This window comes from Gossypium hirsutum, chromosome A05 (assembly GCF_007990345.1).
Source record: "Gossypium hirsutum isolate 1008001.06 chromosome A05, Gossypium_hirsutum_v2.1, whole genome shotgun sequence".
Lineage (NCBI taxonomy): Eukaryota > Viridiplantae > Streptophyta > Magnoliopsida > Malvales > Malvaceae > Gossypium > Gossypium hirsutum.
In genome coordinates, this window is record NC_053428.1 from 78709903 (window position 1) to 78734263 (window position 24361).

Sequence of the window (24361 nt, forward strand, 5' to 3'; positions counted from 1 at the left end):
AATAACAAATGGCTTCAATAGGCCGAATTGAACTAAATATTAAAGCCAACGTTGTATATTTTCAAAGGTTTCATGTCTCTACTAGCTAGCAGAGACACGAACCCTAAAAGTATACAAGGCTAGATTTGCCCTTTAGCTCGATCTCGATTGTTAAAGGTGACTTATCGATTGAATATTTTAATAATTTTTGAAATTTATAAACTGTTAAACTTATTTTGATTTTTTAAAAAAGAATTTTTGGATTTTTTTTGTTTTCATAGTCTTCATGGTTTTTTTTTTGAAAAATAATTTTTTGAATTCTATAATTTTTTTTAATAATTGTATAATTTTTGAAAATTTAAAAATTTTAAACTTATAATTTTATAATGTTGTGTAGATATATGATCTAATATGAATAAATCTCACTTGTATGTTTAGTTGTTAGAATTAAATCTTTTTAATTTTTAATGCTATTGATAAATTGAATTTTTGGCATTTTTGTTATAATCTATAGAGTCATTAGTTAATAACAGAAATAATTTCAATTAGATTCCTCTTGGTTGTCAAGACGGCAAGAAAATATTTGTTGTTATGCACAATCTCAACAACTATAACTAATTTATTGAAGAGTATTGAATCTATATTTGAATTGATGATTAAATCCATAAATCAAAACTTAGATTTTGTATTTGTCTACATTGTCATTCTATTGATTTCTTAAATATTTATTTGTGATATTTCTTTTGGTATTTTAGTTTTAATTTTTAATTTAAAATTTCATTGTTTATATTTTACTTTTTTTATAAAGAAGTAATATTATCGCAAGTCTATGTGGATTTGACATGCTCCCTACTATATACAAAATTTAGTTTTTAGTAAAATTTTATTTTTATTAGTTTTAACACTCGGTTTCAAAATATTAACTATATTAAATAGTAAATAATATCTTTTAGATAATAAATTTTAACAAAGTCAAATTTTATCTTTATTTTATTCTTAATTGAAGTTCGAAAATAAAAATAAATTAATTGGTCATTGTGAGTCAATTTAATGTAGAAATTAAATATATTTTCTCGTAGATTATTTTACAGTAATGTCGTCATGAATTTAACAGAATTAGAATTAGGTTTATAAAATTATTTAATGGTAAAATTAGTTTAATTAATTTAATTTAATAAATAATATCTATTTTTGAAAATAGAAAAAAATGTATTGGGTTGGATTAAATTATAAAGTGTTGGGTTAAAAATCCAAGAAGCATAGATAATTGACCCGATACAAGAGAGGCCCAAAACCTCTCTTTCTCCTAGTACAATTAAGGGATTGTTTTTCTATTAAATAGACATTAATTGCATTCTACTAATTCAACTAATGTTTCACTTCCTCTTCCTATAAATAGATGGTATCGGTAAGGCTAAACGTACAACTTTGAGATATCTTATTTTGTCCGAAATAATGAGAATTTATTTTTAAGTATAAATACTATTTTCCAGAAATAACAATTCTATCGGTTTTTACAAGAGAGAGAGAGATTTAAAGAAAAATATTTTTGATTTTATGTTTGATTTAAAATTGTTCGAGCCCACATTCGAAGCAGTTCGTGGTACAAGAATAACAGAGAAGGTCGTTTGGTTAAAAGTTGGGAACATTAAGGATCCGTCTGGCACAAAGCATATGTACTTTTCGAAAAAAAGTTTATTATTATAAATATCACAAATCGGCTCTGTTTTCAAATTTTATTTTTCCGTTGTGCAAGAAACTATTTTCAAACCTTGTTTTCCAACAACAAGGTCATTAGACAAGCACTTATTAAGTAGCTTTCATAATTGTATATAATAAGGGAGAGCTCAGTTTTGATATTTTAGTAGAATGACTTTGTGACTAAATAAGTTTATAATTAATAAGCGAAAAGTCAAAACTTAATTATAAATTATTTGAGTTCAAATTATATATGTTCAATCAGTCCCTCCATTAGCTCAAAATAACTATAAATAAATTGCATGTAGAACCAATAAATAGAAATGAATAGAAAGAATGAAGTAAGAAAAATAGATCACATGAATCACTGTCAGCAGTGAATGTGTTTTCTTGCTAAGTACAAAAATGACTTGAGAATTAATTTAAGGTTCTTCATATTATTATTTAATTAAATAATTAAAGTTTGAAAATAGAATTAAATTAATTAGTCATTATGAGATTTGTTGACTAAGAAAATTAAATATATTTCCTCATAGATTCTATTACGGTAAAGTTATTATGATTTTAACAGAAGTAGAATTCGGTTGAAAAAAATATTTAATTAAGAAATTAATTTAGTTAATTTAATTAATTAGATTAGTTGATTCAATAATATTTAGTTTGGTAAATAAAAAATAAATATTGAGTTGGATTAAATTATAAAGTATTGAGTTCAAAATCTAAAAAGCACATATAATTGGACACAATACATGAGAGATCCAACTTAGTCATTGTGTGAACAAAAGGGGCATCAACCCTAGTAAAATTAAAGGGGGTATGTCACCCTTCACTCCTCTACTTCTAGTAAGAGTTGTATTTTCTATTCAACCATAACTTTTGTACATCTCTTTATAAATGAAGAGCATTAAGTTGACCATAAATCATACTACACAATGCATTGTTATTCTGTCAAAAAGTTGTGGAAATTTATTTACTACGAATAAATTTTATTTTATGGAAATTACTAGTTTTACAAGTTTATAAAGAAAACTTACATTCCTACTGAAAGTAAGTATATTATTTTCCTTTTTGTGATTTGGTTCGTCTTACTCGAGCCCATACTCAAAGCGATTTATGGTTCAAGAATAGTGAAAAGATAGTTCAGTTGAAAACCAGGATTGACTTAAGTCCGCATTGCACAAAACACAAATATAATTTTGGTTAGGGTTTATTACTAAAAATATCACAAAATGGCTTAGGTTTAGAAAAAATTTTAAACTTCCGTTGGTACCTATAATAACCATTTTCTAAACCAATTTTCTAACATTTTACTCTCATCTAAAGAAATTATCTTGTACAAGACCACTCTTATTACACTATAAAAAAGGCACCTTCATTTCATTCAATACAAGTTCATAATTCCAAAAGTTCATAAGTACATAATTTCAAAAGTTTAAAAATTGAAGCTTAAACGGAAGATTTTAAAGGTTTGAAGCTTCCTAAACAAAATATTAAAAAAATCAAAAAGTATTTAAAAACTCAAATAAATTTTAAAGAATGTTGTATCAATATTTAAGAACTTTCAGTAACTTTCTACTCATCTTATTCGACCAACAAAAAAGAGGTAAATCTCATTTTTAAGATTAAGGCTCTACTAAATTTAAAATGAGTTATCTAAGATCAATTCTAGATGAACTTTGGGTCAAAACTTTATTAAAGAGAATAATTAAATAATTTATTCAGATATTGTAACTCAAAATTTTCAAATAAAATTTTTCGTCTCAAATTTTAGGTTATTATTCAACTCGAGATTTGTGCGTATAAATTTTTAGCACACTCAGACAATAGTTTCATCTGTTTTCTTTAAAGACCAAGCTCAAAAGTTGCATTTACTCCTAAAAAGGCATCGTCAATGCAGTCCATTCAACCTCATCATCAAGTGTTGTTATGCTTATTGATCCATATGGACTAGACAAATGACAAAAGCTCTTTTAGCATTATATGATCATACTTTTCTGGTGCTTATTTAAAATAAACTTTGTGATGTTGCTTTACCAACTTAAAGACTTAGAAGAAACTTTGCTTCTAAATGAATTTTCATGGATCTAGTATAGCCAATTGGTTATCATTTAAAGCACAAGATAGCTAATCAAGTGACAATTCCATTTTGGCATCTCTTCTAAAATTAAATTCTGAAGTGATAAATGCCACAAGAACTAGCATTACATTCTTGGAGAAAAAAATAAATATCGTAGCAAAGATTGTAGAGAGTCTTGCAACAAGCCTAAAAAGGAAATATTATTGATTGCTTTCATGATGGGAAAGATTGTTGATCTCATTAACAATAGATTTACAAATGCAAAAAACTCCACCATAGGAACCTTCAAGAAAAGGCTGAGCATTCCAATATATAAGCTATACAGCAGGGGTGAAGCCATAAATTGTGTGGTAGGGATAAATTAAATTAACAAATTTTGGAGGGCTAAAGTTAAAAATTTTGTATTAAAATGATTTAAATGGATATTTTTTACTTTTGAAAGAGACAAAAAAAAAACTTTCCATTTGAAAAATATGATAAAAGGGGATTAAATTGGATAATTAACATTTGGGAGAGATTAAAGTTACAATTATACTGTATAACCAAGGGGGCCAAGGCCCTTAACTATGCTCCTTCTGTTAAGGATTGTCAATCAAAATCAGTATAGTTGTCATTATTAATTAGATTAAGGAGATCATTAAATAAACTATTAAGGATCAAGTTGATTGTGTAACCCAACCTTCATATGCACCCGCCAAGCCATATTCTCACAAGACCAATAGTCTTATAATGCTTTCAAGTTATTGAATTCCAAAAGTCCAATAGTTAGATGGTAAAGGAAATCCACACTAGTATGTTTCTTATATACTAGATATATAAATAATTCTAAAACTAATGAAAATCTTATGGTGAAGAAATTTGTTTGGAAACTAAAAGGAAATGCCTTTGACTAGAACCTTAACCTTAAGTTTGGAAAAATTGATAGCTAGGCACATCTGCAATGCAATTTCGAAACAAATTCTATGGCACTTATCACATTATTAGCATGATCAAGCTCAAAACCTCACAGATATGAAATGACCAACCAACCATCGATTAGATCCACCATTAGAGGAGTATAAGTTTGAAATTCAAGGAAAGATTGTTGGAGTTTTTTACCCTTGACATTTGTATTCAAGGAATGAACTTGGGTCTATATTTTTTTCTTCAAGGCATCAAGCTTAAAACCTTTAAGGAGCTAACTACTTGTGTGCATAATCTGGAGTTAAGTATGGCAGCTTTTGAAAATCAAGATTTTCCAATCAAAGAGAGGTAAGAAAAAGCAAGAAACTTGCAAATAAGGCAAGACAATTCCCCACTAGAGAGAAAGCAAACAATCTATGACTGCGAGTTCCAAGCCTTTGAAGGTGTCTCCGAGGTCCAAGTAACCTCAAGAAGCAAAACCTTTAACTACCAAAGACAAAAGGACCCAAATAGCTTTGAAAAAATAAGCTAATTTTGTTTCTAGAAATGAAAGGCCTAAAAAAGCTAATAAAGTGGATGACTCTAACTACTTCAAGTATCATCATTTGATTAATCACCTTCCCAAGAAATGTTTTGTGTCAAAGGATAAAATCTTACAACTATATGAGGACGGAAAGATTGAATTTGAAGAAGAAACAATGTGATCAAACTTGGCATCAATTAAGGATGGTAAAAATATCCTAAACTGGCGAGTTTCGACTTGACTTGATCCAATAGGATCGATTTTTTTTTGTGAAATTGGGTTCAAGGCAAATGTTATGGCATAACTAGTAAGGTTCAGGTTTATGGAAAACCAAGCACACCCCATCCTAGGTACACAAATACCTTTCTATATATAAAATATATGAAGATTTTAACTATTTTAACATTCTCTTCTATCTTATTGCCCCTTTTGTCTTTGTAAGTTTGTTTGTTTCTTTCTTTTTTTCATAACATTTTATGTGTAACACCCTTTACCCGTATCTGACGTCGAGATAGGGTACGAGGTATTACCAAACTTGTACTCATACATTCATGCAAAAAGTTGGGCTATAAATTTTTTTTCTTTAAAACAACTTTATTCATACATACACAAATTGTACTTAATATGGGCCTACGAGGCCCAAAATAACCATCGAAAAAGAATCGGGACTAAATCGGGAACTTTTAGAAAAGTTTGAAAAATTTTCCCTAGTATAGAGCCACATGCCCATGTGAGACACGGGACGCCCGTGTGCTCTCTACACGCCCATGTCCTCCAGCCGTGTAACTCTCTGACTATAACGTCAGCACCAATCTAGGGTCACACGGCCACATCACACGCTCGTGTGGCCAGACCGTGTGGTTAATTAAAAGTAAATGAATTTTTCATAAAAAGTTGTAGACTTTACATGGCCAGAGTACACGCCCATGTCCTCCGACCGTGTAACTCTTCGACTATGACGTCAGCAGCAATTTAGGGTCACACGGCCACATCATATGCCCGTGTGGCCAGACCGTGTGGTTAATTAAAATTAAATGATTTTTTCATAAAAAGGTGTAGACTTCACATAGCCAGAGTACACGCCTATGTGGGTAGGCCGTGTCCCTCACATGGCCAAGACACATGCCCGTGTCTTAGCCCGTGTGTTTACAACTGAGCATACTAACTTGAAAAAATAGGGTGTAGGGGACACACGGCCATTCCACACGCCTGCGGGACAGACTGTGTGTCACACAAGGCCTAGACACATACCCGTGTGGACAATTTGTAGGCTATTTTCCAAGCCAATTGCCACCCTTAATCACTCATGCACTTAAGCAACTTTCATAACATGCAACATGTCATACTTAGACACTCAATACTCAACACCATAGCACTTTCACATTTTTGTAATTTCATCCTATTGCACATTCCCTTAATCACACCATTTGGAAGCATTTTATACAAACTTCATGCAAATCAACTTAATTATCAAAATTTCAAGTTTCATATTTATAACTATTGTCATCTTAGGTTATTAAACCATTCTTTATCTCCTAGAATTTAATCTATACATCTTCATACACCCATCAAGTAATCGTATTACACATCATCAAGACAATATCTCATCATATATCTATCACATAACCACATAGAACATCATCAATGCATCAACACATGCATGTATGAACAATTAGATATTGCAACCCAAGAATCAATCATGAGCCATATCACATGGCTATTACAAAATGAATCATCAACATCATAGGCCTTCACAATTTGGCCAAATAGCATGACACATACCACAAAATAACTAAGTCCCCTATACATACCATACTCAAAATAACAAATTCACTATACCTAATGTTCTTTTGATAGTGTCATCGAATGTTCCGACAACTTCCGATCCCCGAGCTAGCTTGGCGGAACTACAAAGGATGGAAAAGAGAGGGGAGTAAGTATTTAAGCTTAGTAAGTCCACATGCAAATAATATGCAATATTAATAAACCATAATCATACAAGACATAATAGCATAACCACCAAGATTATTCATCATTCAAGGATTCTAGCTTATTTATCAAGTGTTTATATATATATATGAATATACTTTCTTGTTACATACCATCCTTTAACAAGGTATCCCTCATTAGTATAACGTACGTACCTGTACATATCCGTAGTATATCAAATAACTTTACCTTTATTACCATGCCATCTTGGGACTTTCATCGCATCATTTATTATAATACCAGCTGAACATTCGGAATACTATTGGATACATGGAAACTTGCACATAAGTGCCACATAAACATACGTAGCCAAAGCTACCTCGTATCATGCAACGCTCACCATAGAGCTACTCACGAGCTTGCTCATATAAGCTATCGATCAAGGTGTAACTACACGGGCAGCTCACAAAAGCTGTTAGGTATCCGACCACTCGAGGATTACCTAGCCACCGGTAGGACACACAAGACCATTGCCCAGAACTCAATCATATGTATCACATCCATTATAAACTCAGACCACTCAATGAGCTCAGATGATTGCATCCATAATGAACTCGGACCACTCAACGAGCTCAGATGCCACATATATTGATACGGTCGCATCCCAAAATGTACCTAGCTCGAGTAAGGACTCAATGGTGCTAGCCTAAGGACCAATTACGCGGGCTCGAGCTAAGCAATTCAAGGAGGACATTTCGGCCTTAGTCAAACAAGTGTGGGGCGAGGCCTTGGCTGGTGAAATAGAACGAGCTTGGACTATCTCAACAAAGTTCCTTTGTAACCTACTGCAAGCTGATTTTAGCTCACTTTCAGCTCCACGAGCTTAGCCCAGCTCGTTCTAGCTCAATTGAGCTTCTTCTTATTTTTCCAGCTTTGCATTTAATTGATTAAATAAATTAAGTGTTATTTCTAGCTAGTTAATATCAAAGTCAGCTCAAATAATTATTAAATATTTAATTTGTCAAAATTTGGACATTTTAATTAAGTTTAAATGTGCCTTAGTTTAATGCATATTTAATTAGCTAATTATGTTGCCTAAGCTTAGGATGAATTTATTTCTTGTTAAATTGTGCAGTCAAATTTTAATATGTCTTAGTTCATACATATCTTCAATTTGTCTTAGCTTATTACATGATTTAAATGTGTCTTTTGAGTCGAAGTAATGTGCAGGTTTATTGTATCCTAGTGCAGCCGAATTTATTATGTCTCAAATTAATTTAATGTGTTCATTTTATTTACGCAACAGGTGCATGGACGGCTTGAAAGACTTGATGTGCTGATGATTGGTTTCTCGCAAGCACCTATTCAGCCAAAGAGCAGCTGCCTCTTTATGTCCCCAAGCTGGCCGATTAGCCCCCTAAAGCAGCTTGAATGTTTTCACACCAGCTGAACATTCCATTCACACTTCAAGGCTGTTCAGTTTTGTGTTTTCACACACGCAAGGGTTGTTTGAATTTGATTCACACTTTTCAGCCTTTTGCAATCTCCAAGCTCCTCATTAATTCTCTAAGACCATCCAGCTGATCAAGGCAACTTAATTCCAGCCCATTAAAACTTATGGCCAAACCTAGACAAGCCATTTAGCTCCCAAATGTTCCAAACTCATTTCAGCTGAACATACTTCATCTAGAAGCTGTCCAATGACGTTCAAAATGGTTGGAGAAGCGTCCTGGAATTTCTTGAAGTTTTCTGGAATTTTCAGCTCTTTAAAAACTGAAACTAAGTGACCATCTAGCTATCCTTGTGACTATTCGGCTAGCTTAAATCCAACACTATAAATATGTAGCACATTTCTTTGTTTCAAGACTTTTGACAATTTGAATGAAACTATATTATTTTTGTGAGATTATCTTCTCTCAAATTTTGTTCATAGACTTTGTTGGCTTTTTTGTTGTCAGTGGCGTCAACCTTAGTCTTTTCCGAACTTATCACTCCTATTCGAGTGCAGCATTCAACCCAACCATACCTTCGATTCTTACCTTTGTTAGGTAATGGGTCAAGGTCCATTTTTTTCCTTCATCGTACCACCTTATGCCGTATAAGTCTCGGGTCAACACTTTCCTTAGTGTTGGTTCATTCTTGCCGCTTAATTCTGAATTCCATTTCACCTATTTATCAATTTATCTATCTTAATGTCTTTGTTAGCCGAACCAAATCAACTCATACTTAGCCAATTTTGAACCTAATTCCATCTCCTATCTTCATATTTAACAAATACCTTCAAAACTTGCAAATTGGAACGATACTTCTACGTTCTACGATCGAGCAATTAAATGACTCAACTCATTATACCGAGGTGAGTTCGTATCATTTTGTATCAGAGCTTGCAAAAATGAGAAGTACGGACGTTTTAGCCATCCCAGAATAGGTTTGTAAAAAAATTCAAAAAAATTATTATTATTTCGTGTATTACAAGTGCATTGTAATTATATATATTGAAAAAAAAAAGATTCAAAATTTTTTTAAAAAAATAAAGTGATTGAAAGTTTGTGTTCATCTTGTCGTAATCTCGATCAAGTAAGTTTCCTTCCTACTATCATCATCTACCCTATACGCCACATTCAAAGCCAAATTTTATTTTTCTTTCAGCCTACCATACACCTTCTTAATCAATCCCTTGCAAACCATTTGAAGCCGACCCCAAGACTTCGATAAACCCTCACAAGTCTTTTAACAAAATCATGAGAGAAGTGATAAACCATAAATTATACATATTTTTACCCCATGTTTAATGCATTTTATGGATGATTTCCCATTAGAATTGGTGAATTCGATGCTCCTAATGCTTTAATTTCATGTTTTATACTTAGGAGAGCATAGGAGAGCGAAAGGAAAGAGAAACGGGCCAAAAACAGAGAAAATGGGCCAAAGTATGAAATCAATACGGCCTGGACCTCCTCACACGGGTAGACCACATGGCCGTGTCAATTTGGCAGGCTCGAGCACGGCCTGAAGTAATCAAACACGGGCGTGTGCCACTGGCATGTCCCTGCCAGGACCAAGTTGAGTCCAATTCGAAAAAGGCTAATTTTGAGGGCTTCTAGGCATTCCAAAGCCTATAAATACACCCTATAGAAGGAAGAAAAGGGAGACGGAGAATAGGGAGTAAGGAATTACTCCTAGGAAGCCAATTGATCCATCTTAGAAGCCAGATTCACCATCAAGACTGAAGGTTTCTCCTCAATTCCCCTTCAGGAGTTTTGGGTTTTCTTTATGTTTTGTATTCTTTATTCTTCTGAGATGTTCTCTTATTTAGTTATGAACTAAAACCCCTAAATACCTAAGGGGAATGAAACCTAAGATGAATCTTGTTATTATTTTCTAAATCGTATGATAAATATTTAACTTGTTCTTAATTATGTGTTCTTAATTCTTGTTTTAATATCTCAGGATATTGATTCAAGACAAGCTCTCATTCAGAGGAGGAATAGACTCTGTCTAAGAGTACATTTGTCATAATTAAGCGGAGTTGATTGCACGCCTAGACATAGGGTGACAAGATTTTGTTGGATTAGGGTGAAACCTAATAAGGGAATCCATAGATCGAGTTAATGCAACCCTAAAGTGTTAATTAGAGAGAAGTCTCGGTTATTCAATCTGGGCATTAGACGTTATAGTCTTGAATAGGGATAATAACATAACTTAGGGATCTCTACTGAACAAGTTGAATGAATAAATCATCCGATTTAGAGCCAGAATAACAAGTAAAGTCTAGGTGAATTTTTCCTTAGGTATTATCTTAAGTCAATCGATTTTTCCCAAAAGTAATTCCTCGATTCTTTTCTCTGTGCATTCTTAGTTTAGATAATTAATTAACTAAAACAAAACCTCTTTATTCTTAGGCTAGATAATAAAAAGACAGTCATTACTAGTACTTTTAGTTCCTTTGGGTTTGACAATCCGGTCTTGCTAAAACTATACTACTGTTCGATAGGTACACTTGCCTACATCGCAATAATAGTTAGTTTAAGAACGAGTAATTATAAATATTTAAAACCTATCATGAAATCACGCGATCAAGAAGAATGAGTGGAAAAAGGCACGTGTGTGAGCACATTAGAGAGGAGGTAAAAGCTGAAAAGAGTGCAAACATGAGTGTGAGTGACATCTATTCTTTCTTTCTGAGTGAAGCGCGAGGTTTGTGTTGAGGTCTATTAATTTTTGAACTGAAAGGCAACCTATTCGAAACATACCAGACTTAAATTTTCAAGCCTTGTTGCGCGAAGTGGAACGGTTACTTGATCGAAAGCTTGAGCCCATCCAAGAGCGATTAGATCAAGTCGAGGAGTGAGGCCTATGAGAGAGGACGCCCCAAAGTCCACAAAGAAACCGAGGATGACAATGAATCTAAGAAGATGATTTATACGATCCTAGTGAAGCCAAAAGTGATCAAGAGTCCTGTAACAGTCCGGTTTAGACCCTAGTCTGAATAGTGGTTTTTGGACCACAAATCTGAGTCAGAAAAATATTTAAATATTATTTTCCATGTTTACAATATGTGTTTAAGCATGTGTGAAAGTTTCGTATGGAAATTCGATCGTCTGTGTGCTTAATTTGTAAAAAGGATTAAACCGCAAAAAATGAAAAATTGGCTTTCTATTTGATTAAGTGTTGAATTAATGTCTCTTTCTAAATATGAGGTCCTTATGTTGTAAATGGACCGTTGAATTTATTAAATGACATGGATGGACATTAGTTAGTGGAATTTTAATGTTTATAATAAGGTTAAAATAATAAAATGCATATTAATGTTATTAATAATAAAAAAAGCATGAAATTGGTTCATTATTTTCTCCATGTTGGCCGAATATACTAAAGAAAAAGAAAAAAAAACTTAAGCTAGGGTTTCGGCACTTTGAGCTTGAATTGAGGTATGATTTTTGATCGGTTTTTGATACTTTCTACATTTTTGTGATCGTTGTTTAGTATACTATCAAGCCCATGTCTCAATTTCTAATTTTGTTGATGATTTTGAGTTGAGAAATTGATGAAACTATGAGCTTTAAGAATTTTGATGTTAGTAAATTAAAGATATGTTTTGGGTTAGTATATTTTGTCTTTGAATTTTTGATGAATTTGAGTAAAATGGATTAAATTATGAAAATGAGTTTTTAAGGGACTAAAATGTGAAATAAAAGAAATATTTGGGCTTGTATGAGCTATAGGAATATTCTGCCAAGCACATGTTTAAAGAAATTTGGTGTATTTTGTGATTTTTGTGAAATAGGGACTAAAGTGTCAAAATGTGAAAATGTGAGGGCTAGTTTGTAAAGTTCCTTAAATATGTGTTTTTGGATTGATTTGAATGAATGTGAAAGTGAATAAGTTAAATTTGAATTTATATAGATCAAGAATTAAAGAAAACGGAATTAGATCGGGGAAAGTTGAAAGTGGTCGAGTAGCCGATTCCGTCTATCCGAATCCGTACGAGGTAAGTCGATATACAAATAAATGTGTTTGAATTGATTTATTCATGTATATATGTCAGTTTATTTTGATGAATGATAATATGAGAGTTGAATATAAGATATCCAAGAAAGTATCGACAAAGTTTCGACATCAGAAAAGCCCCGTACGAACCTCAGGAATAGTTAGGATACATATGTCATGACATAGGATCCGATATGTGTTTTCGTGTAAGACCACATTTGGGACGTTGGCATCGACTTATGATTTACGTGTAAGATCACGTCTGGGACGTTGGCATCGTACTTGAATTTGTGTAAGACCCTGTCTGGGATAGTGGCATCGATATTTGATTACATGTAAGACCACATCTGGGACGTTGGCATTGTACGAGCTTTTTGAGTTATCCGCGTATCCTTATGATTTCAAACGGTTCAATGGGCATTTCGAGAAATGAATGATAATATGAAATGTGTATCTGATTCAGGTACGTTTGAAGTTGTATATCATATTTGATGTTGAAAGGTAAGTATTTGTATCTTTATGATCAAGTGATTATATGTGACAAAAGTATAAGAAAATATGCATTATGTGCAAATGAATGAAGAATATGTGAAATGTATTTGAGCTATGTGTTTTGTGATAGCATGTGGTTAAAGATTATCGTGCTTATATGTTTATATTGTTAAATTTATTTGTATATGGCTTATTAAGCTTTTGAAAGCTTACTTTGTGTGTGTTTGCATTGTTTTATAGATATTGTAGCTACTGGGAGCTCGGGGATCATCGAGGATCATCACCACACTATCGAACCTTATTTTGGTACCTTTTGAAAATGTCTATATTAAAGTATGGCATGTATAGGCTAGAAGTGCTTTGAATATGTTTTGTAATGTGCATATATCTAACCATGTGATATGGCTTGGTTTTGGTTACGTTTATGTATGGTTTTTGAGTAATAAATATGTGATGCAATATGCCAATGTGATGTGTTTTTGGATGGCTAATGGTAATGGTCACTTTGGTAAGTTTATCAGATATGCTTATTTGAGGATTTGGTAAGTTAATGGTATGAAATTGAATGAAGTGTTTTGAGATTATGAAATATATGTTTTGTTATGTTTATATCTTATGAAATGATATGATTTGGTATATGATATGTACAGAATTGGTTGGAAATGATATAGCATGATTGGTCTATGTTTTGGTTTTGAATTGGTTGATAATTTGGTATGCAATTGATACCTATTTGTTGATTGTAGGGAGGACCCTTTATGGGTGGCAAATTGGCCTTGTAAATGGCTTATTTTTTCCCACACGGGCAGGGACAAAGGCTTGTGTCTCAGCTGTGTTGCTTGAGGGTCATTTCAAAATGAACTTAGGCAGACTATACGGTCGCACACGCGGGCGTGTGCTAGGCCGTGTGGCCAAGTTAGTTTCGACCACGAGCTAGACACACGGGCGTGTGACTGGTCATGTGACCCAAGTCAGTAGCCTCCCTAATTTTCACATGGCCTGGCACACGGGTGTGTCATGTGGCCGTGTGGACAAGTCAGTATGTATGCCCTATTTTGATACGGCCTAGACACACGGGCATGTCTAAAGTCATGTGAGGCACATGACCTATTCACACGGGAGTGTGACCTGTGAAACTTTGAAAAATTGTTTAAGTTTCGAAAAATTTTGTATGAGCTAAGTTTAGTCCCGACCCCTTTCTAATGCATGTTTAAGGTCTTGATGACCTATATAAGGGACTGTATAAGGATGTTTGACTATGTTTATGGATGATGTTATTGAATTGTTTGTAAAATGTTTTCGATTGTCTGGTAACGCCTTTAACCCTATTCCGGCGACAGGTATGAGTTAGGGGTGTTACAACTCTAGCTTAAGTGACCAGTGAAGGGGGTGACGAAACTGTGGTCAAAGAGAACGAGGCCGCGTAGATGACAATCTTAAAAACATCAAGCTTTCAATTCCACCCTTTCAAGGCCGATACTATCCGAAAGCCTATCTCGAGTGGGAAAAAAAGATCGAACTAGTGTTCGAGTGCCATAACTACTCCGAGACTAAAAAGGTGAAGTTGGCAGCGATTGAATTCTCCAACTATACGATAATATGGTGGGACCAATTAACTACGAGCCGACGAAGAAACGAAGAACCCCCAATACGTACATGGGCCGAAATGAAATCGGTGAACTTTATCAAAAGCTCCAAAACCTTACTAAGTGATCGCGTGATCCGTAACAAGTAATAAATATTTATAATGAAGATCAAACCTAGACTAACTATTATCACGACGAAAAGGCAAGCGCACCTATCAAACAATAGTATAGCAATGGCAAGACCGGGATATCGTACCCAAGGGAACCAAAAGTACTAGTAATAACTATCTTTTTATTATCTAACCTAAGAATAAAAGGGGTTTTATTTGTTTTAATTAACTAAGAATGCACAGAGAAAAGAATTGAGAAATTGCTTTTGGGAAAATCGATTGACTTGAGACAATACTTAAGAAAAAAATCCACCTAGACTTTACTTGTTATTCTGGCTCCGAATCGGACGATTTATTAATTCAACTTGTTCCGTAGAGATCCCTAAGTTATGTTATTATCCCTATTCAAGATTAATAATGTCTAATCCCTATATTGAATGACCGAGACTTTTCTCTAATTAACACTCTAGGGTTGCATTAACTCGATCTATGGATCCTCTTATTAGGTTTCACCCTAATCCGGCAAAATCTTGTCACCCTATTTCTAGGCGCGCAAACAACTCCGCTTAATTATGACAAAAGTACTCTTAGACAGGGTCTATTCCTCCTCTGAATAAGAGCATGTCTTGAATCAGTATCCTGGGATATCAAAACAAGAATTAAGAACACATAATTAAGAACAAGTTAAACATTTATCATATGATTCAGAAAATAATAACAAGATTCATCTTAGGTTTCATTCCCCTTAGGTATTTAGGGGACTTAGTTCATAACTAAATAAGAAAACATCTCAGAAGAATAAAGAATACAAAACATAAAGAAAACCGAAAACTCCTGAAGGGAAATTGAGGAGAGATCTTCAGTCTTGATCATGAATCCGGGTTCTGAGATGGATCAATCAGCTTCCTTGGGGTAATTCCTTACCCCATTTCTCCCTACCCCTTTTCTCCTCTTTGAGGGTGTATTTATAGGCTTTGGAATGCCTAGAAGCCCTCAAAAGTGGCCTTTTTCGAATTGGACTTAACTTGGGCTCGGCAGGGACACGCCCGTGTGACACGGTCGAGTGACGTGATTGCCAGGCCATGCTCAATCCGTTAAATTGTACACGACCGTGTGGGTCAATGGCCAGGCTATGTGAATCGTGAAAGCCTTGGTCGACACCCTCGAAAGACATGGGCGTGTGAGCTGCCCGTGTGGCAAGGCTTAGGCCGTGTCATCTTCTCGATTTGGCCTATTTTGTCCTTTTGTTTTCCTCGTTTTTGGCTCCTTTTGCTCTCCTATGCTCTCCTAAGTATAAAACATGAAATTAAAGCATTAGGACCATCAAATTCACCAATTCTAATGAGAAATCATCCATAAAATGCATTAAACATAGGGTAAAAAATGTGTATAATTTATGGTTTATCAAATACCCCCCACACTTAAGCATTTGCTTGTCCTCAAGCAAAATTTTCAACTCATAATCAAAATAAATCCTTCTCAACTTATAATTTCTATCAATAATATCTCAAATTAATCCATAGGTAATCATACATTGAGAATTTAACTAAAATAACATAAAATTTTTAATCATTCCAAGTTGAGAATTTTATTCCGAAAACATAGGTGTCTTCCCTCATCTAAGTAATTACCTTTAATTCAGAATATCACAGATTTTTACATCCTCACTAAAGATTCACTCAAATCACTCGAGGTGTTTTAAGGACAATAAATGAAGCACTCAATAGTCAATAATGGAAAGTCATTACCATAGGCTTGCATGAATATCAAATCTCCACCACTTTAATTTAAGATGATACATCAATTAAAAGGTTTTTAGAGGGTTGTAATGAGGCTTGGTTAGGGGGTGTGGTCACAAGCTGAAAGAAAGGGTTAGAATCGAGATTGAATTGAAAAGTTGCCTAACTAGAAAAAGAGTTAATCTTACAATAGAGCTTCTCTCAGAATATGAAATTACAAAAATGCATACATAGTTGTTTTTTTTTAAGAACAAGTTAAATAATATAGACTAAATATCAAGAACAAAACATAGCTAGGCAATCCATTCAACTCAAATATCGACAAAAATAAGGATTAATTTAGGGGATTTCAACAATAATGGGTTAAAGGTTAATATTAAGGGTAATACAATAAATGTTTTGTTAGGCTCAAGGGGGTTTACTAGGGGTTAATCGTAGAGGTAGGCTTTTCATGGCATGAGTGGGTTAATCCTAAGTGCCTTAATCATTTTGATATATCAAATCAAATTGTGTGGTCTCGACATGCATAATCAAGCAAGTTCTAGATTAACAGTTCAATACTGATGCACTCAAGGCAATAATAAAAGTGAACATGAAAGGATGAATAGATGCTCAAAAGGCTCAAAAATCTCACAAAAATTATGGCTTTTTGATGTTTAGACTCGTGAATTCCAATTCAAAGTAATACCTAGACTTGGGGAAACAACCTAAGATTTTGAATTCTTATAAATCAACTCATCATGCTTGATTCTCTATTGTCTTAAAGTTTAAATAATCAATGCATAAATCCCTATGTTTTAATTCAAGATATATCAATCAAAATCATAAATGAATTAAAATTTATCCTAAATATGATATGAGAGTTTTTTCAAGAGAACAAGATGATTATTCAGGGATTTTTTTGATAATGAAATAAATACCCCCCACACTTAAGATGTACATTGCCTTCAATGTACAAAGATAGATATTAAAGTATAAAAATAAGATAGGGAGAGAAGTGAAACTTCTTGTATGATGAATTCCTCGAACTAGAGTTTTGGAGAGTGATCGGTTCGAGAGTGGAGGAGGATACTCCGACGGTCGTAGAGGTTCATTAAGCCATAAGTGTAGTGCCAAAAGAATATTATATCTAGTGGTAGCATGGTCGTGGTCGAGCAGGACATGGCAGTCTTGGAGAACCTTTCCCGGTGGAGTTTTAGTTCCTATGTGAGGATGAGCTTAAGAGCTCTATATAAATTTTCATCACTGGATGGTTCGCGATGAGATGTTGACCCGCAGAAGATGATGCTCCCTTCCTCTTCTTCGAGACTAATACGGTGGTTTTCTTTCCTCTTGAAGATGACATTGAAGGCGCTAAGGGAGAGAGATTGGGCTTTAAAAACGAAGTTGGAGACTGCGCACAGGCGTGGCAGGGGGTACAGCCGTGTGGAAGGAAAATGGAGGGAAAAGAGATAGGAAAGTGAGGATTAATGCAGGGGAAGTGGATTTTAAGATGGTTTGGGGGTTAGGGAAATGAGAATCTGGGGAATGGTGGCCGGAGTAGGGATTAGGGAGTGGAGAATGGTAGATTTCAGTTAGGGTTTTGAAAGGAAGAAGAAAATGAACAGTGATTATGCCCGTGTACTCTGAAGGTGAGCCCGTGTTTTTTGAATTTTACAATTTAGGTCGTGCCCGGCTACTATCCCACGCTCGTGTGTTTGGGGCGTGTGTGGTACATGGCCATGTCACACGTTCGTGCCGAGCTTTGTTCGCTTCTCCCATGCCCGTGTGTTAGGGTTCGTGTATTGTTGTCCACGGCTTCACGGCACGTGCGTGTCTTACGCCCGTGTCGAAGAAATAGAATCGAGCCTTACCCTTGGCACGCCCGTGTTTTTCCATTCCCACGCTCGTGTTCACCTATCAAATTCACCCACGGCCATGTCGTACGGCCATGGAGATTTATCGCATCCCGTGTTTTGGGGAAATCATTTACCCTATTTTCGTACGGCCGTATTGCACGGCCATGTTTCCCTCCGTGTTGGTCACACGGCCTTAAGCACGACCGTGTTATAGGCCATGTGGAGCTGGGAACCTGTGCTTCAAATACCCTATTAGTGACCTAAATGTTTAAAACTTGAATTTAAAATCATTTAAAATAATTTAAAATTATTAGTACTCGACTGTTACCTTGTTGGTATATTCAGGGCGGTTTGTGGAGTCGTAGCTCCTCTCCATCGACTTTAAAATCCTCACCATTATAAAGTTTGAGATGGTGTCCATTTACTTTAAAAGTACCGTATGATGGGTGACTTACCTCTATTGTGCCATATGGATGAACAAATTGAATTACGAAGGGTCCTGACCATCGGATTTTAGTTTCTTGGGAAAAAATTTGAGTCTTGAGTTGTATAGTAAGACGAGATCTCCAACTTCAAATTGTTTCCGTTGCTTTAAATGAACGTCATGGCGCCGCTTTGTTGCTTCCTTGTATAGGCGTGAATTTTCGTATGCATTGGCTCGCCAATCATCTAGCTTGTTCAGCTGCATCAACCTATTTTTTCCTGCAAGTTCAGGATTAAGGTTTAGAAATTTAATAGCCCAAAAGCTTTATGCTCTAGTTCAAATGGTAGATGACAACTTTTTCTATAAACAAGTCTGTAAGGTGATGACCCTATAGGAATCTTAAAAGCAGTTCTGTAAGCCCATAAAGCATCGTCTACTTTTGTTGCCCAGTCTTTTCTGTTTGATTCTATTGTTTTTTCAAGGATCTGTTTAAGTTTTCTGTTTGCTACGTCAACTTGTCCATTAGTTTGAGGATGGTATGGGGTGGCTGTTCTATGATGAACTCCGTATTTCTTAAGGGTTTTTTTTCAAATTGGGTATTACAAAAATGAGTGTCCCTATCACTGATAATTGCTCTAGGTGTTTCAAATCTCAAAAAGAGTTTTTAAGGAAATGTACTACCACTCTAGCATCATTAGTAGGTAGAGCTTGGGCTTCTACCCATTTGGATATGTAGTCAACTGCTACTAAGATGTATTTATTTCCAAATGAATTGGGGAATGGGCCCATGAAATCAATACCCCAAACGTCAAATATTTCACAAGAAAGCATATAGTTTTGAGGCATTTCATCACGTTTAGATATGTTACCTGTCCGTTGGCATTTGTCACATAAAGTAACATACCTGATAGCGTCTTTGAATAACGAAGACCAATAAAAACCTGATTCAAGTATTTTGTGTGCGGTCTTAGTTCCACTATAGTGTCCTCCGGTTGGCCTTGAGTGGCAGTGTTCCAATATTTTTGATATTTCTGATCCTGTAACGCATCTTCTGATGACTTGATCTGCACATCTGTGAAACAGAAATGGATCTTCCCAAAAGTAGTTTTTCACATCATTAAAGAAACGCTTCTTTTGCTGGTGTGTTAACCCTTTTGGGATAATGTTAGCAGCTAAAAAATTTGCGATGTCTGCAAACCAAGGTACCTCGTAGTTAGATATAGTGAAAAATTGTTCTTCAGAGAACGAATCATTTATTTCCACGTCATCTAGTTCTCTGGTATTGGATTTCTCGAGCCTGGACAGATGATCAGCCGCGAGATTTTCAGCTCTTTTCTTGTCCTGAATTTCCAAGTCAAACCGGTTGGCCTTGAGTGGCAGTGTTCCAATATTTTTGATATTTCTGAACATGTAACGCATCTTCTGATGACTTGATCTGCACATCTGTGAAACAGAAATGGATCGTCCCAAAAGTAGTTTTTCACATCATTAAAGAAACGCTTCTTTTGCTGGTGTGTTAACCCTTTTGGGATAATGTTAGCAGCTAAAAAATTTGCGATGTCTGCAAACCAAGGTACCTCGTAGTTAGATATAGTGAAAAATTGTTCTTCAGGGAACAAATCATTTATTTCCACGTCATCTAGTTCTCTGGTATTGGATTTCTCGAGCCTGGACAGATGATCAGCTGCGAGATTTCAGCTCCTTTCTTGTCCTAAATTTCCAAGTCAAATTCTTGTAATAGGAGAATCCATTGAATGATTCGAGGTTTTGCATCGATTTTAGTTAAAAGGTAGAAAGGGTAGAATGGTCAGTGTAAACAACAACTTTAGATAATATGAGATATGATCGAAATTTATCAAATGCAAAAACCACATCTAGCAACTCTTTTTCCATAGTAGTATAGTTTTCTTGTGCAGCCGTTAAGGTTTTGCTGGCGTAATAGATAGGTTGAAAATGCTTGTCTCTTAACTGTCCCAATACTGCACCTACTGCAAAATCACTCGCATCACACATTAGTTCAAATGGCAAGTTCCAATCAGGTGCAATTATGATTGGAGTATTAATTAATTTATCCTTTAAAGTATTAAATACTTCTAAAAATTCCTGATCGAAGTTAAAAGGTATATCTTTTTCTAGCAATTTAGTCAAAGGCTTAGCTATTTTAGAAAAATCCTTAATAAATCTTCTATAAAAACCAGCATGTCCTAAAAAGCTTCTAATAGCCTTAACTGAACTAGGGTGGTAATTTTTCCATTGTTTCTATTTTAGATTTATCCATCTCAATCACTTTACTAGAAATTTTATGCCCTGGTACAGTACCTTCTTGAACCATGAAGTGACATTTCTCTCAGTTAAGCACAAGGTTTGTTTCCTCACATCTTATTAAAACTCATTTTAAATTTTTAAGGCAGAGATAGAAAGAGTTACCGAATACCGAAAAATCATCCATGAAGACTTCCATGATATCTTCCACGAGTTCGTCGAATATGGCTATCATACAGCACTGAAAAGTGGCAGGGGCATTACATAATCCAAAAGGTATTCTACGATAAGTGAACGTACCATATGGGCATGTGAATGTCGTCTTTTCTTGATCTTCAGGAGCTCGTGGGATTTGGAAGTAACCAGAGAGTCCGTCTAGGAAGCAGTAATACATGTGTCCGGATAATCTTTCTAACATTTGGTTAATGAATGGCAAGAGGAAGTGATCTTTGCTTGTGGCGTCATTTAGTTTCCTGTAGTCTATGCAAACTCTCCACCCTGTAACCGCTCTTGTTGGGATTAATTTATTCTTCTTGTTGGTCACAACCGTCATGCCTCCTTTCTTGGGGACAACCTGCACTGGACTTGCCCAAGAACTGTCAAAAATAGGATAAATAATTCCAGCATCTAAAAGTTTAATTACCTCGGCTTTTACAACTTCCTTCCTGTTAAGGTTTAGACGTCTTTGAGCTTACACATACTGTTTGTATTCATCTTCCATCAAAATTTTGTGGGTGCAAAAAGAAGGACTGGTTCCTTTAATGTCAGAAATTTTCCATGCTATGGCCTTTTTATGTTCTTTTAATACTTGGATTAATTCCTCTTTCTCCTTGGGTTGCAAATTAGAAGCAATAATAATGGTAATGTAGAATTATTTCCAAGGAATACATATTCTAAATGGTTTGGTAATTGTTTAAGCTCTAGTTTTTGGAGGCTCCTCAATAGAGGGTTTTTGCTTAAGTTCATCGTTTATCCTAATACCCTCATATTCTACTTGTCTTGACGGATGGTTATTAGGTTCCTCACCTATCTCCTCGTCTTGAGCTGGATACGGTTCTGTCGTCTCCTCTTATATAATTTCCTAAAAAGAGTCTTGAGTAATATAATCAATAGGGTCAATGAAATAACATGAATCATCCTGTTCCCTAGAGAATCTCATAGCATCGTAAATTTTAAAGATCATCTCCTCGTCACCTACTCTAATTACCAATTTACGGTCACCCACGTCAATCACAGCTCTAGCAGTGGCTAGGAATGGGTGCCCTAAAATTAAGGGTACTTCCACATCTTCATCCATGTCAAGCACAACAAAATCAACAGGGAATATAAATTTATCTACTTTTACGAGTACGTCTTCTATAATACTCCTAGGATATTTAACAGCTCTATCGGCTAGTTGAATACTCATTCTAGTAGGTTTAGGTTCCCCAAGACCAAGTTGTTTGAACATTTTATATGGCATCAAATTAATACTAGCGCCTAAATCAGCTAGTGTTTTTTCAATATTTAGATTACCAATTAAGCAAGGGATAGTAAAACTCCCTGGATCTTTTAGTTTGGTTGGCAGCTTATTTTGGAGATGGCGGAGCACTCCTCGTTGAGTTCTACTGTAGATAAGTCCTCGAGCTTCCTTTTATTTGTTAGAAGCTCCTTCAAAAATTTTGCGTATGTAGGCATCTGCGAGGTAGCTTCAATAAAAGGTAAGTTGATATGTAATTGCTTAAAAAGTTCAAGAAACTTACTGAATTGTGCATCAATGCGGTCTTTTTTTAATTTTGCTGAATATGGAACCGGTGGTGTATATTCCTCCGGCACTGCTTTGTCACTATTTCTGGGTTTTTCTTCCCACCTTTCACTTTCCACGGCTTCTTGTGCTAACTTCTTTTCAGATTCCGCTAACACTTTCCCACTCCTTAGTGTAACTACTTTGACATGCTCTTTTGATTTGGTATTACTAAGTAAATTTCCTGGTGGTCTTTCCGAGATTAGTTTGGAAAGCTGGCTTATCTGAGTTTCAAGTCCTTGGATCGATGCTTGTTGATTTTTAAGTGTTGTCTCGGTATTTTGGAAATAGGTTTCTAACATCGATATGAATTTTGAGAGCATCTCCTCAAGGTTCGATTTCTTCTCTTGTTGATAGTGTGGCTATTGACAACCCAGAAGATGTTGTGGTCTTTGATTTCCTGGACTGCCCCATGAAAAATTTGGGTGGTTCCTCCAACCTGCATTATAAGTATTACTGTATGGGTTATTTTGAGATCTAAAGTTATTGTTACCCATATAGTTGACTTGTTCCTCTTCTGTTGTGGTATTGAAGGATTGATATTCTGTATGCACACCTCCTCCGCTTGAGTCACACCTCATTACAGGATGTGCCTGCGTAGAACCAAGTAAACCATCAATTTTTTTATTGAGAAGTTCTACCTGATTTGACAGCATAGTAAATGAGTCGACGTTACAAACGCCGGCTGTTTTTGTTGGCTTAGTCCTCATGACTAGCCACTGATATTTATTTAGTGACATTTCTTCAATGAATTCATAAGCCTCTTCAGGTGTTTTGTTGTTGATGGTTCCGCCAGCAGCTGCGTCAACCATTTGCCGAGTCGAGGGATTCAAATCATTGTGGAATGTTTGTACTTGCAGCCAAAGCGGTAATCCATGGTGAGGGCACCTTCTCAGTAAGTCCTTGTATCTCTCCCATGCATCGTAAAGTTTTCTAAATCCATCTGCACAAAAGAAGAAATATCATTACGTAACTTAGCAGTTTTAGCCGGCGGAAAGTATTTTAGTAAAAAAAATTTCGGTCATTTGTTCCCAAGTAGTAATTGACCCTCGTGATAACAAGTTCAACTACTGTTTAGCTTTATTCCTCAATGAAAAGGGAAATAACTGAAGGCGAATGGCATCATCAGAAACTCCATTGATTTTAAATGTATCGCAAAATTCCAGAAAATTTGCTAAGTGAGCGTTGGGATCTTCATCCTGCAAACCATCAAACTAAACAAACTGCTGTATCATTTGAATAGTGTTAGGCTTTAATTCAAAAGTATTTGCAGCTACAACAGGTCTAACTATGCTAAATTCAGTTCCTGTTAAAGAAGGTTTACCATAATCATACATAGTGCGTCGAGCAGGATTTTGATTAACCGCAATTGCAGGAGGTAGCTGATTGCCTTGGTTTTCAGCCATCTCTTCGGTTAGGGGTTGAGTATCATCTTCTTGCTCGTTCTCTGTGTATCTTAAGTTGCGGCTTATTTCTCTTTGGTTTCTACGAACTATGCGATTGATTTCTTCGTCAAAAAGTAATGGTC

At 35.1% G+C, this 24361-nt stretch overlaps 1 non-coding gene across 1 annotated transcript; it reads left to right on the plus strand.

The window, feature by feature from the left end:
• The first annotated feature begins 23703 nt into the window (after nt 1-23703).
• Nucleotides 23704-23808, plus strand: LOC121229760 (small nucleolar RNA R71). Its single transcript, XR_005927715.1, has one exon. It is a non-coding gene; the product is annotated as a small nucleolar RNA R71 (small nucleolar RNA).
• The last annotated feature ends 553 nt before the right edge of the window (nt 23809-24361 follow it).